Source organism: Pezoporus wallicus, unplaced genomic scaffold, assembly GCF_028554395.1.
Source record: "Pezoporus wallicus isolate ANWC-B61680 ecotype Strahan unplaced genomic scaffold, APGP_CSIRO_Pwel_v1 contig_4131, whole genome shotgun sequence".
Taxonomy (NCBI): Eukaryota; Metazoa; Chordata; class Aves; order Psittaciformes; family Psittacidae; genus Pezoporus; species Pezoporus wallicus.
In genome coordinates, this window is record NW_026641950.1 from 5642082 (window position 1) to 5659581 (window position 17500).

Below are 17500 nucleotides of genomic sequence, written 5' to 3' on the forward strand. Positions count from 1 at the left end.
CTGCTGTGAGGCTGTTTCCTCCTGTCGTATCACTTGTTATTTGGGAGAACAGCTCCTCACTCCATCCTCCTTCCAGGTAGTTGTAAAGAGCAATAAGGTCCCCTCTGAGCCTTCTCTTCTCCAGACTAAACAATCCCAGATCCGTCAGCCGTTCCTCATAAGACTTATTCTCCAGACCCTTCACCAGCTTCTTTGTTCTTCTCTGGACTCACTCCAGCACCTCAATGTCTCTCTTGTAGTGAGGGGCTCAGAACTGAACACGGTATTTGAGGTGCAGCCTCACCAATGCCAAATACAGGGGGATGATCACCTCCTTGACCCTGCTGGTTATGCTATTTCTGACATAGGCCAGGATGCCACTGGCCTTCTTGTTCCCCTGGGCACAAGCTGGCTCGTGTTCAGCAGCCGTCAGTCAGCACCCTGAAAGGGAGATTGACCCACTCTGAAACAAAAGCTCAGCTCAACTTTTGATCAGGACTAGCTGACAGAGCTGGTTGGCTGCTGCTACAGCTTGCTAGAAGCCACAGCCTCCTGCAGTTATCCTTTCCCTGCACCAACAGGCACCTTCAAGTTCCTCAAAGAGTTCCCAGGAACCCTCCCACCATCCCAGAAGTTCTCAGATCTACAGCTACAGCCTGAAACTGCTAACTCTGTTAGCTGCATCTTAGCACAGGATAAGCTCTGTCATGCAAAAGCAGTAGGCACCTTGATAGCACATCACACCTCATTACTTCACAATCCTCTTTAAATAAAGAGTAGTAGTGCTTTTAGAAACTACCTAGGCTTAGGGAAAATACAATATCCATCAGAAGTTCTTGTTTCTTATTGAGTTACTCTCCATTACAGGCAAAGGAGGAAAGCACATGAACCTTAATTCACTTCATAAACTCAGATCGTACAACAGGCCCTCACTTTTTTGCCTCCCCCCCTCTCCACCTTTTCTTTTAAAGGGTGTTTAGGGAGCTATTTATGTGATAATATGGAAAAATGATATTCAGCCTGTGGCTCTAGAGCCTCATGCAGCTCTTTGGCACTGGCAGAATTATTAGGCTTTTACATGGTTTTGATTAAACTTTCCTTGCTCTGGTTGGCCTCAAGCAGAGTTAGAAGAGCACTGATAATATGAACATTGACAGGAAAGTGCAAAGGAGCACCTGAAATGCTCAGAAAATGAACTAAATCTGTGAGGATACTGGCTTTTCTACAACATGGAGCATGTCAAATAGAACATCCTCCTCATCTCAAGGGTGAAGACAGAGTCAGTGTTAACAAAAGCCTTAAAAGTGATCATAATATTACAGTCTGAAAGTACGGTGTGATGATTAAACTGAGTTTTAATACAGAACGATTCTGTATCCTGAAGATGGATGCTCATGTAAGGAACAACTCCACGCAAATTTAAGATTATCTACCTGCCACTGATCATTAACAAACCTTCCCAATATACTACATTTGAGTTACTAAAAAGATTTGCTGTTATGCAATAACATATTAGCACATTTTCCATCACAAGAGCTCCTACTCATCAGTCCTATGCTCCTTTACCTCTCTGACACTGTTCAGCCACAGAACTGAAACAGTCAGAATTTCCAACAGCAACACTTCGCAGACTCTTTAGGTTTCTGAAAGTTTTTAAATTACCTACATTTAAAGAATACACATCTCTCTGCATTCTACATGGCAGCTACACAGGCTAAGACTTTCCTTTGTATAAAATTCCTATGTAAAAAGTATTCCCAGGTGATACTGGCAGACACTTTGGACAGACACAATCAAATGACTGACTACAAGACCAGAAGACAATGAAAGGACATATGAAACAATAGATTCAATTGGAATGAAAAAAAAAAGTGATAAAGGATAATACTGTAACAACCAGTCACATATAACCTATTAAAACAAGATAATTTCTATCTGGCTCTTCTGGACATTTGAGATTCTTAAGAAGACCCCTCAGAAAAGAGGTCTGGAAAACAGGTTCTCTTCATTCCCTCTAAGTTTCATAGCATCAGAAATCAACTTTTTAGCTAATGTTGTTGGTATCACGTTAGAATAGTCAACCTGAAAAAGGATATTTGCTCTATGACTGTGACCTGGAATGCCAAGTTTCAGCAATGAGCAAATATTTACAACTAGTTATAAACCACTAAAAATAGGGGTTCATAACAGAAATGCTGACAGACCTTAACTAAGTTGGTGTGAGTGGGCGCCACTATAATTAAATAAATCACCAAAATCTGTTGACAATTAGAAAACTCATTTTGGTTTGCCACAGAGACAAACAAAAATTCTGTTCATTATAATTTTACTGGAATATGATGTCATAACATGTAAGCATACTGAAACAATCTGCTGCTTTTCTAGCCAAAATATTAATTGCATACTAAGGAGCCCTTGGGGCCTCTTCCTTTTTGGCCATCAAATCCACACACACAAAGACAAATAAAGTATTAGTACATACGTTATGTGTTCATACTGCATTTCCTGCATTTCTCTGGATTCCTCAATGGCATAAACGTTTTTGATAAATATTGTTACTATATTCTTAGAAGGGGAAAAAAAAAACACAACTGCAAGCTGCAGCTCATGGGAATCAGGAGATTTATTTAGATTTAGCCTCCTTTTCACTGTTAAAAACTCCAGCGAGACTTTGTCTAAATTCTAACGGCCAATGTATTCTCCACCTATGTAAAAAAGAACAAATAAACCCAATTACTTCCCCACTACACAAGTGTTATAGGAAGCATTACCCCATTCCCATTTCTTAATGCAAAGTGAAGAGGAATAGGGACCATTCTGGCTAAGGTGAGGGAAACACAAGATACAACATGAATGGGAAAGTCATTCTTCAGATGCCAGCTCTGCGCTGAAAGGGTCATTTTCTGTGCTTTTTTCCCCTGGCTCCTTTTCCATACCAACTCAATAAAGCTGGCAGCCCTGCTGAGACTGCTTAACCAGGAGAATGCTGTGAGCTTCACAAGTGGAGGCATAAAGAGCCACAGACTGCACAGGGGAGTATGAAATGGCATTTGCTGTGAAGAACTTTTTCTCCATAACATTTGGAATTCCTCTAGGGGAGCAAGTTGCTTAGTGCAGCTGTTCCCTCGCCACGTCTGATTTTTCTGAGCAGTCCATTAGCCACGTGCATTTCTTACAGATGTGAGCTCTATGTTTTGAAGAAGGAAACATCCAGTTCAGCCACTTTTGTCTTCATAGAGTCCACCTCCTGGTTCTTTCAGCAGGTCCACAACAACACCTGGGAACAAAGAGGCTCTCTTTTCCAAGTACTCCTTTTGAGAACCACAGTCCATTATCCCTGAATCAGTCTGGCTGTCCTCTTCTAGATTACCCTCACACCCTCCAAAAGCATTCTTAATGTAAAGGGAGCAAGACAAGGAACTATGCAGCTTTTTTTTTTGCCACGGACATCTGTTATTAGATGGAAAATCTGAAATTTCTATTCAGCTGATTTATTTAAATGGTCTATGACTGTTTTCACCTTTCTAATACTGACCTCCCCTCAGCTACATGGTCAAGATTTTAAAAATGAAAAATCACCTATACTTGTCCCAGATCATCCTTCATTAGAAAGATGGTTTTAAACTACAATCTGAATCTTTAAAAGTTTAAAATTAATTAATTCTGAATTATTCAATATTTTTTCTCTATATGATCAGTTTATGAAACCAATTTTGACCTGGTTGTAGAAAACCACTAAGCAATAGAACATTTAATTGACCATGTAAGAATTGTAAAGAATAACCATGTGATGGAAATGTATTAACAGAGAGAGATTCAAAAGCATCTGTATTTTTTTTTAATAGTGAGAAAACATAACAAAGATGCTTCCTATTTTAAGACGCAGAACCCCCAAACCCTTTCTATTTCAAATGTAAGAATGCAAGCAAATCCTCCATTAAACACTCAAGATCCATGATTTGCAGGCAACTGCAATCTTGCAGGCAAATGCAGTCTTCTTTATCTATTAAGGTCTATTAGAAAACAGTGATTCTGCTGGGAATATGATCTAGACACTGAGTTGATACTTTGGAATCTCCTAATACTCAGGTTGGCTATACTTTTGTTTTTGTGTCAATGCTATCCTTTAACTTATATAGCTCACTTACTTTTTTGTTATATTTACCTTCCAAGGTGAGCTTTCCCATTCCCTCTCAGACTTCTGTTTTGCAAGGGAACAAGTCAAGTTAGTTTAGAAGTCTTTTGTACAAAAGGCTACCCACTATCCTGATAATCCTTCATAGCCCTTCCCTATGCTTGCTCCTGTTCTTAAATATGAGTGTCAAGAACGGTAGAAAATATACTGTATGAAAGGCTAACAGTGTTTTGTGCATTAGCAATATTCACAGATTTTTACTGGAAGTATCTTGCTCAACCCATCTTAAAAATCACATTTGCCTCTCCTCTGGTTCAATCAGCTGTTCTTCGTTTATCTTGCAAATAATTAATAATATTAGATAAAAATCCTGTTCTGTGATTTCCAACTGAATTAACTCTCAGGTGACAACCAAGCTAGCGCTATTAGTGCCTACAGTCTTCATCTTATATTTTATACTGGAAAGTCTAGTCTCACCCCATTTCTAATGTCAGTCCTCATGATCATCCAACTGTTCCTGGCATATCTTGATCTTCCTGTGTAGCAATTGAGCCTTCAACAGCACATGAACTTTTTCCTACTTTTTGTGCAAACACCTTTAACAAAGAAATTTAAAAGTTTGATTCTAAAACTGAAAGATCAGTATTTAATACATCTTCCTCCACGTTTGACTTTCAATACTGCTGATTATTTTTCTTTTCCTTTTCTACCTTGCATTTCTTATATAAATCCTTCCATTTCCTTCACTTTAATGAAAACAGTATCCTTATCTAATGCTATAAAATGCTGAACTGATTCTCACAAATATAACTTTTGCTTTACTCCCTTTACCTAAAAAATAAGTTAACACATAACACGCAAAGTTAACACATTAGCCAGACATAATCTACCTTTAGAATACAGTAACTTCGCAGTGAGTTTTATCCTTGTTTACTTGCATGTCTTTATTTATAATTTCTTTTAAATTTCTTTTGTGCTGAGTTGGGAGTATTTCATGAAGTTAATGATGATTCCCTTTTTTTTTCTTCTTTTCCTAGGCTAGAGACCATGCAGTTCCTTCAAGCTGTATGACTATCTTAATCAAAAAAACTGACTCATGATTTCAGGATCACAATACTGAAGCATTCCTGAGTAAAAAAACAAAAGGGAGGGGGATTCAGTTTAACATAACATTATCTAATGTGGACTCTTTCCAGGAGAATTTGTGATGACAAGATGATAACATTGCCACATCACTCTATCTCTGAATTCCAAGTTGCTCAGTACATTTGACTGTAATAAGTATTTCAATATTTACTCTCTACATGTACCACTACTTTGTTTACCATTTGCAGCAAATATGTACATCAACAAGTAAAAACACTTGCTCCTCGAAAGTAATTAGAAAAAAAAAAAAGAACAGAAAACTACAGACATTTTAAGTTAAATATTTTAACAGTCATAGATTAATCTAACAAGAAATACCACAAACATATTGCAGCACTAGCTATAGAGAGATGTTTCCATGCACAGCAGGTTCAGATCTCTCCTTCCACTTTTTTTGCTCTCTCTCTCACAGTGTAAAGCCTTAAAGTTTAGAAGGTAACACTTTTCAAAGTGCCAGAAGAGTCTCAAAACCAGCCCAAATACCTTTTTTTCAAAAAAAACCCCAACAAATTAGTGCAAGAGAATACGAGGAAAAGAAGGAAAGGCTAAGAAGAATAAAAGGGGAAAAAAAAAAAACACTAGGAAAAAAAAGATCATGAAATGAACTTTCCAAAGTACCCTACACTGCAGATTAAGAGAAAAAACAAATGAAAAACAACAATCAAAATCAAGAAGAGAGCACAGAATGTTATGTGCCTCTGAAGAAGTATTTTTATCTGTCAACTGAATAACTAAGTAACGAAAATGGTCAACATAACTTCAACTTATTCCTGACTGCAAAAATAGCATGAATAATACAAGAACATAACAAGAATACTGCCTCCAGAGTTTAAGGCATTGGATAATGTCAAGTGGACAATGTTGTAATGGAGATAGTAGACGGCAGGGAGAAAAAGATAAATACAAGGAAAAAGAAAATGTTCTTTTCTATGCCAGAAAAACAAGTATAATAAGAATAAAAGGGAAAACATAATGAAGCTGTGATGTACACTGTATACTTAGAGGTTAAAGCAGACATTCAGAAGACAAACATCTCAAACTCTTATCTACTTCAGCTCATAAAATTTCCCATGAACTGTCTTACTCACTAATCTTTACAAGCATGCAGAGTGATTACTGAGAATGCTGTCCAAATATCCATTACAGTAAAAGAACATAAACAGTGTTGCATATCTGACTACAATGTCATTTTCTTTCTACATAAAAAACTCATGTAAAAAAAAAAAAAAAATCATGTCACCTGTCACCTAGAGACCAAGCAAATGAAAGAATGAAGTACCTCGTTTAATTTTATCATATATTTATACTGGTAATATAATGCTAATAAAAATGTTACTAACAAAATCATCTCAGGCCGAGGGCTTCATAAGAATTAATTAACCTAAAATTCCACAGAGGAAGAAGGCCCAAGCAAGCTCACAGTGTGATTCTTACCATCCAAGTTAACTTAAATTCAAATAACTAGTGTATATTGGGCTATATTCTCTTCCCACTTGGAGGAATGTAAACACAGGCATTTAATTGCATTATCCGGAGTAAAAAAATTAACTTGTAATTTTAAACTTGGCAACTATACGATTAAAAGTAAGAACAAACTCTAAAACCACACTTAATTCCAGCTTAAAGAGTCAATTCTCAGCAGCTGAGTGCAGTTAACTGAGGATGCACTCTCCTACCTTGCTAGTTATCATCTCTGCGTCCTATAAAAAACTACAATCATGGCCAGCTACAGCTTCTGTCCAGAAAACTTCAGACCTGTGTCATCAGACTTGCAAAGAAATAAAATGTGAGACAGAGAGAGCTTGGTCAATTGGAAAGAGATTCTGTGTTGCCCTACAGGGATCCTATCAGGGATGCTGAAAATAACATGGATGGTCTTATGAAGGAAGCTTTATGTGCACCTGTGAAGGGAAGGCAAGGGAAAGGATCTGTTAATCTATCATAGTGAAGTTTGGAAGGGGCAAAAAGGTCAGGAACTAAAAAGATGAGTGGAGAAGTCTTTCCATGCTTTAATTCCTTTCTATTTAAAAGCATAAAAAGAGCAGACTTCCTAGGGAAACTTGTTCATGAATAGCAGATACAATACTCTTTCAATATTCAAACTTTAATGGACAAATGGATTTACACCAATGTAAATACTGTAAGACAACTAAATATAAATAAATTGCTAATTAAAACATAAAAGTGATGCAATGAGGGTGCAGTAGTAGCAGTCACCAATGCACAGTGACTCACCTCAGTTGGTCTGCTGAGTACAATTAGGTACTGAATATTAACGCAGGAAAAAAGTTAAATCATGTTGGATCAATATATTACAATATAAGTTGCAGACTTGGTAGAAAATGTATATAGGATAGAGTATAACTGTATTCTAGAAAGCAGGGACTCCAAAAAAGACATGGAGGACAAAGACAGGAAGGACTGTTAGAATAGAATCACAGAATCATTTAGGTTGGAAAACACCTTTAAGATCCATCAAGTTGAGCTCCTTCAGTACCCCTGGGTAGAACCCCCCACCTGGCTCCATAGACTTGTGTATGTCTAAGCGTGTAGCATGTCACTGACCATTTCCCCTTGGATGATAGGGGCTTCATTCTGCTCCCAGTCCCTATTGTCTTCCAGTTCAGGGGGCTGGGCACAGTGAGAAAAAAAAATAGTCTTACTATTCAGACAGAGGCAAAGAAAGCATTAAGTACCTCAGTCTTTTCCTCATCCATTGTCACTGTTTCGCCCCGCATCCAATAAAAGGTGGAGATTCTCCTTAGTCCTCCTTTTGTTGCTAATGTATTTACAGAAACATTTTTAATTCTATTTTATGGCAGGAGCCAGATTAAGTTCTAGTTGGGCTTTTGCCCTTCTAATTTTCTCCCTGCATAAGCCCATGACATCCTTGTAGCCCTCCTGGCTTGCCCGCACTTTCTTTCAAAGTTCAGAAACTCTAATTTTTTCCTGAGTTCAGTCAGAGCTCTCTGTTCCGCCAGGACAGTCTTCTTTCCCACCAGCATGTCTTTCAGCAAATGGGGATGGCCTGCTCTGGTGCTTTTAAGATTTCCTTCTTGAAGCATGGACAGCTTTCCTGAACATACTGGAACTCCTTTGCTCTTTAGGACTGCCTTCTAGTGTCAACCAGGCTCCTAAACATGCCAGAAGTCCAAAGTAGCAGTTCTGCAGAACCCCCTGCCTGCCTTTACTTCTCCAAGAATCAAAAACTCTATCATTCATGATCTTTATGCTCAAGATGGCCTCCAACCATCACATCACACACAATGAACAATAGGTCCAGAGGGGCACCTTCCCTAGCTGGCTCACTCACCAGCTGTGTCAGGAAGTTATCTTCAACACACTCCAGGAACCTCCGAGACTGTTTCCTCTCTGCTGTATTGTATTTCCAGCAGACATCTGGTAAGCTGAAGTCCCCCATGAGAACAAGGGCTAGCAATTATGAGACTCCTCCCAGCTGCTTACAGAGTATTTTGTCTGCCTCTTCATCCTGGTTGGATGATCTATAACAGGCTACTACTATCTGCCTTGCGGGCCTTCCCACTGAGTCTTACCCATAAACACTCAAACCCTATAGTCACCAGCATTAAGCTCTAGACAGTCAAAACACACAGGTCTACCCCACTGCCTCTCCCTCCTTCCCTATCCCTTCTGAAGAGTTTAATCTCCTTCTGTTGTGTATCCAAAATGGTTATTATGATTTATGACTTAGTAAACAAGGTCAGTACAGAGATTACCTTTACTGAATGGAACTAAGGTTCAGCTGCTGATGTCCACCTCCTTAAGAATTCCTGTTTCTGTTTCACTGACAATAATGTCAGACTTGAATCTAAATCAGTGAGGTGATTAGCCTCCATTTTCCCCTCCCTTGTCTAAAAGCTAAGAGAGTTTTGGGTTAGTTTTTTCGCAGAGATGATTTCCCTTTTGATCACAACACTGGGGGATTCAGCCCCGTATCAGTGAAACAAATTATCCAAACATATCATGGTGCCAAAGCAGCTGATGCTGTGAATGCAGCTATCCTTTGTGTGACAATGACCAACTTAAACAGATATCCTAAAAAGACAAGCAGATCTTCACACAATCCTGGTAATTAGCATTTCAGAAGAGATGTTAATTGTACTTCCTTTCACAGAAGCAGCCACCAAAATCACAACTGTAGACAAGACCTGAAGAAAAACTGTAATACAGTGGTTGCTGGTGAGAAGTTCTGCATTCAGACTCCATTTAGTCTGTCATAAAAGAATCCTGAAAACCTTTCTTGAGAAAACGAAATACTTCCTGAAACCTGCAGCAGAGCTTCTTGTTCAAAAGAGACAAAGATCTCGGACTAGGAGAGAGTACAATTCCAATCAGATCTTACTCAGTTATAATCTGTTAAAAATTAGCCACTAAGCTTCTTTCTGCTTGCTTGCTTCAGGAAACTCACAAGAGCCTCTCAGACTAATGTTTCAGCTCTAACAGCAGTTCATCTGTGCAATTACCAAAAAAAGCAGGCAAAGGAAAGAGAATGTATTTACTGGTAACCACTGCTCAGGTTCTGAAAGAACATATTTACTGGTAACCAATGTTCAGGTTCTGGACAGAGCAGAAAGACCATACCAAGAAAGGGAGGCCACCCAGGCTTGCTTCCACTGAACACGCTATGTCACGTGTCTCTCGACTGAAATACCCACAGCTCAGCAGAAGTACAGGAAAAAAATATAAGTGAATGAAAAGCTAACTGTGGAAAGAAAGAAACACACCCCAAAAGTTCCTGCTCCTAGAGGAGCATTCTGAATCAGTGCTTACATTTATACACACCAGCAATGCTAGTCTTCTGTCCAATCCTGAAAGTAAAGGTGCGTTAAAACAACCAGATCTAGAGAAAGGACACCCAGTGAGTTGCAAAGCCAAGAGACTGAAGATATTCACGAGGTGCCGGGGCAGGCTCTGAAAATCTTTGAATCAAAATGTTTACAGGAACTCTCCCAAGTTGAAGAACAGTATTGAAAGACAGACATTAAGAAACCAAAGATTAAGAGGATCTATACTTCGCTCCTTCATGTTTTCAGCCTAAGTGAGAACAAGACAAGTCATGGCTGAAACTTGGAGAGAGAGATGTGGAGCCAGATGTACCTTCTCCAGAGCAAAGAAAGATCTGAGAAAGCTGACAATCAAAAGAACCCTATCCACTGAAAGAAGCTTCAGGTATTCAGAAGTACCCCAAATGTGAGCGAAGGACCACAAAAGGACAGGGCAGTTCTCTTAGAGTAAGAAAGCAATTAATCTGGGGAGGTCACTATACCCTGACGGAAAATGAAGACAAATATTAAGAGAAGAATAAAGTATTAGGGCTTATACCCCTGTATACATGGGGTCAAGAGCTCATTGACAAAATTATTTAATCTTAAGTGAAAACAGTTTAGAACACTGCAACAGCACAAAACGCCATGTCTTGTATATCACATTTTAGGCAAGAAAAGCGTTAAGCATCTAGAGGCTCTTCAGCTAAGGCTGAGATTTTAATACCAAGTAAGTACACTGACCTGGAGACTGAAGAAACACTGTACAGCGAATACTACCCAGAAAGTTTGCTCTTTATTCTGTCAGCTTGATTTTTAGTCTACATAGCATTATTTTAACAGCTGTCAATGTAATATTGTAAATACACTTAAGAGTATGTATTTTATTGAACCCTCACAGGTTAAATGCACCCATTAATGTAGTGGATAGGTTTGTCAGAAGGATTACAAGCAAGCTGTGCCAGGACACATCACATAACACCATCTTGTGAGCACTCTGGAAATATCCCATAATAGGGTGAGGGGACTGCAGAAAAATCACTTTGGGACAGCATTTAAGAAGTCTGTAGATTCCACAGCAGAATCTGGGGTTTCTGATCCCAGATACTCCATGTATTTTTATGATTTAAAACACTATGGAAATTAAACATTAGCTGTCAAAAATTTTATTGCAGGAATAAATATCCTCTGTCTTTTAAGGAATTTTTATATTGCTTTTAAGCCAACCATACTAATCACCATTGTCTAAACTGATAGCTACTGGCAATGGCAAAGCTCATCACCTGCAAGCTCCCTTGCCACTGTTCTTTTGGGAAAACTATTGTAAGACAAACAGATGTTTCTGCTGTTTTAAACCAACAGGAAATGGACTGACTTTCTCCCTTTTCCTTTCCTAGAAACAAATACTAGCAAAGAAAAACCCTAGCACAGCTGTACTCAACACTTTCCTTATAACAATATGTCTGTGTGGGAGGCAGGCAATGAGTGGGAACAAGCAGGCCAGGGGAAGGGAAATGCAGCATGCAGAAGACAAACACAAAGAATTATTTTGAAAGTCTGTGAGTGGATTATTACACTAGCATGCTGATACACTAGCAGGGCAGTAGCAGTGTGATGTACAAGAGTTTAAGCTACAATCTGAATCCTGCCTCAACTGATAATGTACAAAATTGAATCAACTATCAGCTAACAATCTCAGTTCCTTCCAAGTGAAGACATATTCAAATAATCTGAAAGCTTCATTAGTATGAACAGACTGCAGGTTTGGTGGCCGAGTTGCAGCCTTATCTTTAAGGAAATGTCTTTAGGTCAAGGCTGAGAAATTAAATAATATATTGAAATGCAGAATTCTCACTATCTTTCTGCGGATAAACCAAACACTTCAATTTTCACTGCTCATAAATTGGCACCTTTTACTTGCACTAGATTTACATAAAAAGCAGATAATGTCATTGAAGTTACTGCATTTCAGGGAAAGAAAACCTGACAGATGAAGGAAAACTTTGTAGCAAACCCAGTTTTAATTGATTTTTGCTGGATTTAAGACATTTTAACGTAATGAAAAGCTTCAGAATAGGAAAATGCAACTTCTGAAAGCGCTTCTGCTGTGAGACTCTTTACAACAAAACATGAATTAATGCTGCCATCTAATGGTCTAAACAAGACCTTTCCAGCTGAACAATCAAATTGCTAAACTGAATGATCACTTGCATTATTCTTAGAACTATTCTTTCTTTCCTTAAATTATAACTATCTGAAATCTGTATCTGTTGTTCAGAATGAAATTACCATGTATTTAGGGAGATACAACCTATTCTAACCAAACTCTTAATTTCTATTTCCAAGTAGTTTTCAAAAACCCTTTCTTCCAAAAGGGTTTTTGGCCATTTGTCCAAAAGGCTGCGAGGAGGGCAAGGAATGCAGAAAGGAGTTTTCTCAAAGTCAGTCAGTAAACATCTTCATCATCACACCTCTTAATCCATAAAATGCAAATTTTAAGGACAAAATTTTGCAACAATTGACTGGAAATGCAGGCAAAGCACCTCTGACTCTTCCTGGCCTTTTTTAGTGGAGGGATGTTGTACCCTGTGGCTGAAGTCTGAAGCTGACAACTGTAGCAAGGTAAAAATCCCAGTGCCACCCCACACCACTCCTAACCAAGCAGGTTCTTTTCTTGTGACTAACTCAGCTAAACACAGCAGGCTTCTGAATTGGGGTTTCACTCAACCTGGAGAGCAAGGGCACTGGTGTCCATAGCCTAACAGCTTTTTAAACAAAACACTATTTTGTTCAACCAAAAGCATTTCACTATTGCATGCCTGCCTCTCCTTAGTACTATTATTACCCAGATATGCCCCTAAAGAGTTTGTTGTTCTGAAGCTTTTCACTGCCTCCTCCCTGGGAAGAGATTTTTATCTTTTTCCAGTCCTTCCACTGCAATAGTTAGATGACTCCCACTATAGCATTCATCACATTATTACAAATCAACATCCTTAGGATTATTTCTCGAGTATGACTCAGCTCAAGATCAGATGCCTGAAGGTATTTAGTTAATGCATAGAAGCTAAGTTGAAATTATAGTGAAGCTCTGGAGAGTTCCATACAGAAGGTAGACATCCTTGTTTGTGGCATGACAAAGAGCATTCTAGACATGCAACTGCTCTGCTAAACCTTCTACTGGTTAGAATGGGAAACTGGGTTTCTTGTGACCAGGCAGAGACTATTTGAGAGGCATGTGAGCTTGGATTCAAATCCCAACAGCACAGTTGAACAGCACCTATTTGCCCAACCACAAGCACACAGTACCAGTTGAGATGTAGTCATGTACCTAGGACATCCGCATTATATGACACAGGACTGATTCATGAAAAGCAGAAGTTTCTCATGAATAGTTGGAGTCCTGGTGGATTACATGAAATGGTATGATGGCTGAACGCTACTTTTAGAGATTCCTTCAATTGTTTAAACTTAGCTATACGGGCCATTTGAAATGCTCTAGGGTATCTTGCCTAGCCTTTGGCTGCCACTCTAGCAAAGGTCTCCTCTAGGTCTGTTGCCATACTGATGTCTCAAACACCCTACAATGTCTCAAGGGGCACTAGAGGCCCATATTTAGGCAACTTAGCGTCCTCACATCTCCCACAGTACATATACTTGGGAAAAAAATCTGCTTTGTACACAGCTGCACATAAAATCCTCCTCTGTTGCAGAAAGTCTCAGCAGAAAGCCCCAAACTGGAATTCTGCAACAGACAATAGGCTAATCATGTGCCTAAAGTCATGAAAGAGCTTCATGGAATAATCTGGACTTTACCTTGTCCAGGCTACTGGATGATCTAATCAATACTAGATCAAAGTCTTTCACATCCAACACCACGTTACATTATGCATTGGACTACTTGTGCCTCAGATGGATGAGGCTCTCCATGCAGAAAGAAGTCTCCTCCTAGAAGGTAAACAGGGTGCTCAGGCAGTGCAGAAGGACTTCTAAAGGCCAGGAGAATTTCAGACTTCATTCTCTTTCTGTAAATTAGATAACTGGGTTGTATAATTTTAGGTGTATTTCTGGAGACAGACTCAACAGATTTTACATTGTCTCCCTCAGTGCAACCCACTCGCTTCAAAAGCTGGCTTCTAGCAACTGTTCTTCTGGCTAGATTTTCCTTCCTTCCCCATGGGACTATGTAATTTCTGTGAAACAAATGAAGCTGGGTGAGGATTTAGATTGCATTGCTACGCACTCATGTCAAGTAACACTAGCCTCAAATTTGCTCCCTTTGATACATATATTTAATCTTTAACTCAGCATTCACAGAAGAAACAAAGTTTTCATTTTATTCTGTTCTTTCACCATAAAATCTTTTATTAATCTGATATGATAAGTTCAGTAATTTATACCATAATCACACAGTCTATTCCCTTTTTGATCATTAATGTGGGCAACATATTGATCCACTATGAAGACAGCAGTTGCAGATGTATCTGGTCAAAGACCAGTCCTTAAACTTCCTTTTACTATATCTCATTTTTAAAGTGGTGAGTCAGTATTCAGGGTACTGGTCCACAGGGCTTGATATACATAATTTCAGGAGCAACTAAGCCTAAGCAAACAGTTCCATGCATCAACTCAGTACCCAGAAGGCGAGCTGCCTGCCCAGCAGGTGGGAACTACATGTCCACGAACGGTGTCACCCTGTGCTTCTTGGCCAGGCAGCTTGGATGGCTCCAGCAGAGGCAAGGATGTGCTGTTCTCTATTTCTCCAAGTTTGGCCTTGCAAACAGCACTGGAAATAAGCTAACATCAAAAAAATATGTACTTAAAATGGCAGGGCTATGAAGAAAAAGAAAAGGAGGAATGATCTGTGCACTCTCACCCATGCACTAAGGGGAAAGGTGACAGTCTTAGTCTGCAGTTATTCAATATACATGCAGGCACAAGCAACCACATACATGAAAGGCTGAGTGCAGCAGAAGCTGCCAAAATGCACAGAAGCTGTAGTTTATTCCAGGGACCCCACCACTTTGCGTGACATTGCTTAAAGAACTATCACACTACCCAAATTCCTCAAAACCAAGCAATAAACTGCTTTAATTACTTTATGTCTGTTGTTTAGCTTGTCATTGTTTTGCATTTTCTTTGTTCCTATACTTCACAAGCAGTTTTAATTTTGAAAGCCTTTTTTTTTATTTTTGTGAAGGTTTTTCAAGCTTTCTCGACTGCAGTGAGACACATTTTGAGGAATTTTGTATCATAAGCAAATAGCTTCTGAATTCTCAAAGAAACAAAGGGTTGAATTTTGTGATGTCTTTAACATTATTTTCCATACTAAAACACCAAAAGCTGCTATTTAGTTTCTACTGGTTTTATTCTTGGCTTAAAACACTTACTTTAGGTAAATCTACAGGATGTAATTTCTGTTTTGTCACTTACAGACAGTCTATAATTGAAAATACTGCAGGACAATTTAACTTCAGGAATGACTCTCTTCAATTCTAATTGAAGAAAAAATAGCTTAAAATAAAACAAACAAGCATTCAATGGTGACAAGGCAAACTGGATGACCGTGTAGTCAGAATCAACATCTTATTTTATTAATTGCTCTAATTTGAACAACCATGAACAAGCCAACTGCATACTCAGGGATGTGAGGGAATACAGGTTCTAGCATTGGCTACAGAGATGAGTAGTATGCACATTTCATCCTCAGCTCTGCCAATATTACTCAAACCTGAGCTGCTGTTTCCAGCCTTGGCCTCTTCTGAGTAGAGCACCAGTTCTACTGAACTGTGACAAATGCTGTGCTGACAAACATGAAACCTAATCAGCTAGTAAACAGACCCTGAAAGCATCAGCACCTCCTTTCCCACAGTTGCTTTGTAAAGCTCTTAGATAAAAGAAGCCATGCAAAATGCAATGTTAACCATTTTTAGCTTTTCTGTAATGTATGTTGTTTGAACTGAAAGCTCCTGATGTGCCTTTGTTGCAAAATTGCTCAAAACTCCAACTTAGGAGACTTTAAACTGGTATAAACCAGTATAAGACTGGTAAATTTTGAGTGGCAAAACAGAGGGTTTTTTCCTTTATTATAATCTCTGTTAGTAATGCAGCAATTCTGACTGGCAGATGAGCAGGATCCAGTGTCCCACGCTGCAGCTAGCCTGACCCTGAGTGGGCTGCGCTGTGCTGCAGGACCCATGCCCAGCATGGGGTATAGGATGAGACTGATGCACAAATCACTCAGCCACAGGACAGACTTGCTGCAAGAGAGGGGCCTGCGGGCAGCTCCCCCTCGGTACCACCTGCATGGCCTTGACTTTATCTAACAGTACAGCAAGAAGTTCTCATGTGAACACCATTCCTGGTTTGCCTATAGAAATTACAGGGTTGTCTCCTTGTAAGAAAATCCTGTAAGAGTGTGAATGATCAAGAAGGGGAGAATCTCTGCTGAGGCCAAGGTCTGCATGGAACATTCTATGTGGGTCTCAGTCTTGTTCAATGCTACACCACTCAGGGCTCTCAGCATCTGAAGGGGTGGAAGATTATCTTTGCTGTTCTCTTCTTACAATGGCAGCTTATACATACAACTTATACTGTATACTTCTTATACATCTTCTTAATGATGCCTTACAGGGACTAAGTGTCTTTCTTACTGGGATCATAGTGGACCCAGCACCTCCACATCAAAAACAAGGAAATGAACAATTATGTCCAGCACAGGAGTAGTTCCAAAACCCCAAAACAGTATTACATGGCATTGTTGTTCTGTTTCATCTTTACTGTGGTACACATGTGTAAGCTGGTATATGCACAGGGGTTTATGTATGTGTTTATACAGGTAGACAGGCATATCTATTTTTTTACTACTTAGTTTTCATCAATTTACTAGCTACAGTATTTTTAGTCATCCTACATGGTGCAACTGCACTCAAACAAGCACAATGAAGCAGGCAAGTTCAGATTCTGGCCTTCTGCCCCACTCCACTTTTTTTCTGTCTGTATTAAACTGTACAAATAGTGAAGACAAAGATGCTTCAAAAATTCAGAACACGCTGAAGAACGAAATATTTGAATAGCCAGTTAAAAAACTGCTCCACCCACTAAGAGTTTCAAATTTTTTATCTTTAAGAATTTGATATTTTAAAAACATAATTTTAAATACCATCTTCTTAACAATTACTCAACTTACTACAGTAATTACTGCATTGAGGGAGGGCTCTGACTATAGATTTCTAACCTGTGAAATAAAGGATTTTTCCTCACTAAACACTGGGGATTAAGGAACCGAGATAGCTGGACAATCAAAATGGTTTAAAAATAGAAACCTGAGAATGGTTTCAAGTTAATTTTCAAAATGCATCCCTCCTAATTTTATATCCAATTTCTAAGAAAAGAGCACTTCACTTTTAATGATACAGATTCTAATTACGTGTCACTACAGCAAGAAAAGCAAAACCCC

General features: G+C 39.0%; 1 protein-coding gene across 5 annotated transcripts in view; it reads right to left on the reverse strand.

Moving 5' to 3' along the window:
• The window catches only part of STAU2 (staufen double-stranded RNA binding protein 2), a 143864-nt gene that overhangs the window by 118586 nt on the left and 7778 nt on the right, over positions 1-17500 (reverse strand). The gene's annotated exons all lie outside the window — the stretch shown is intronic.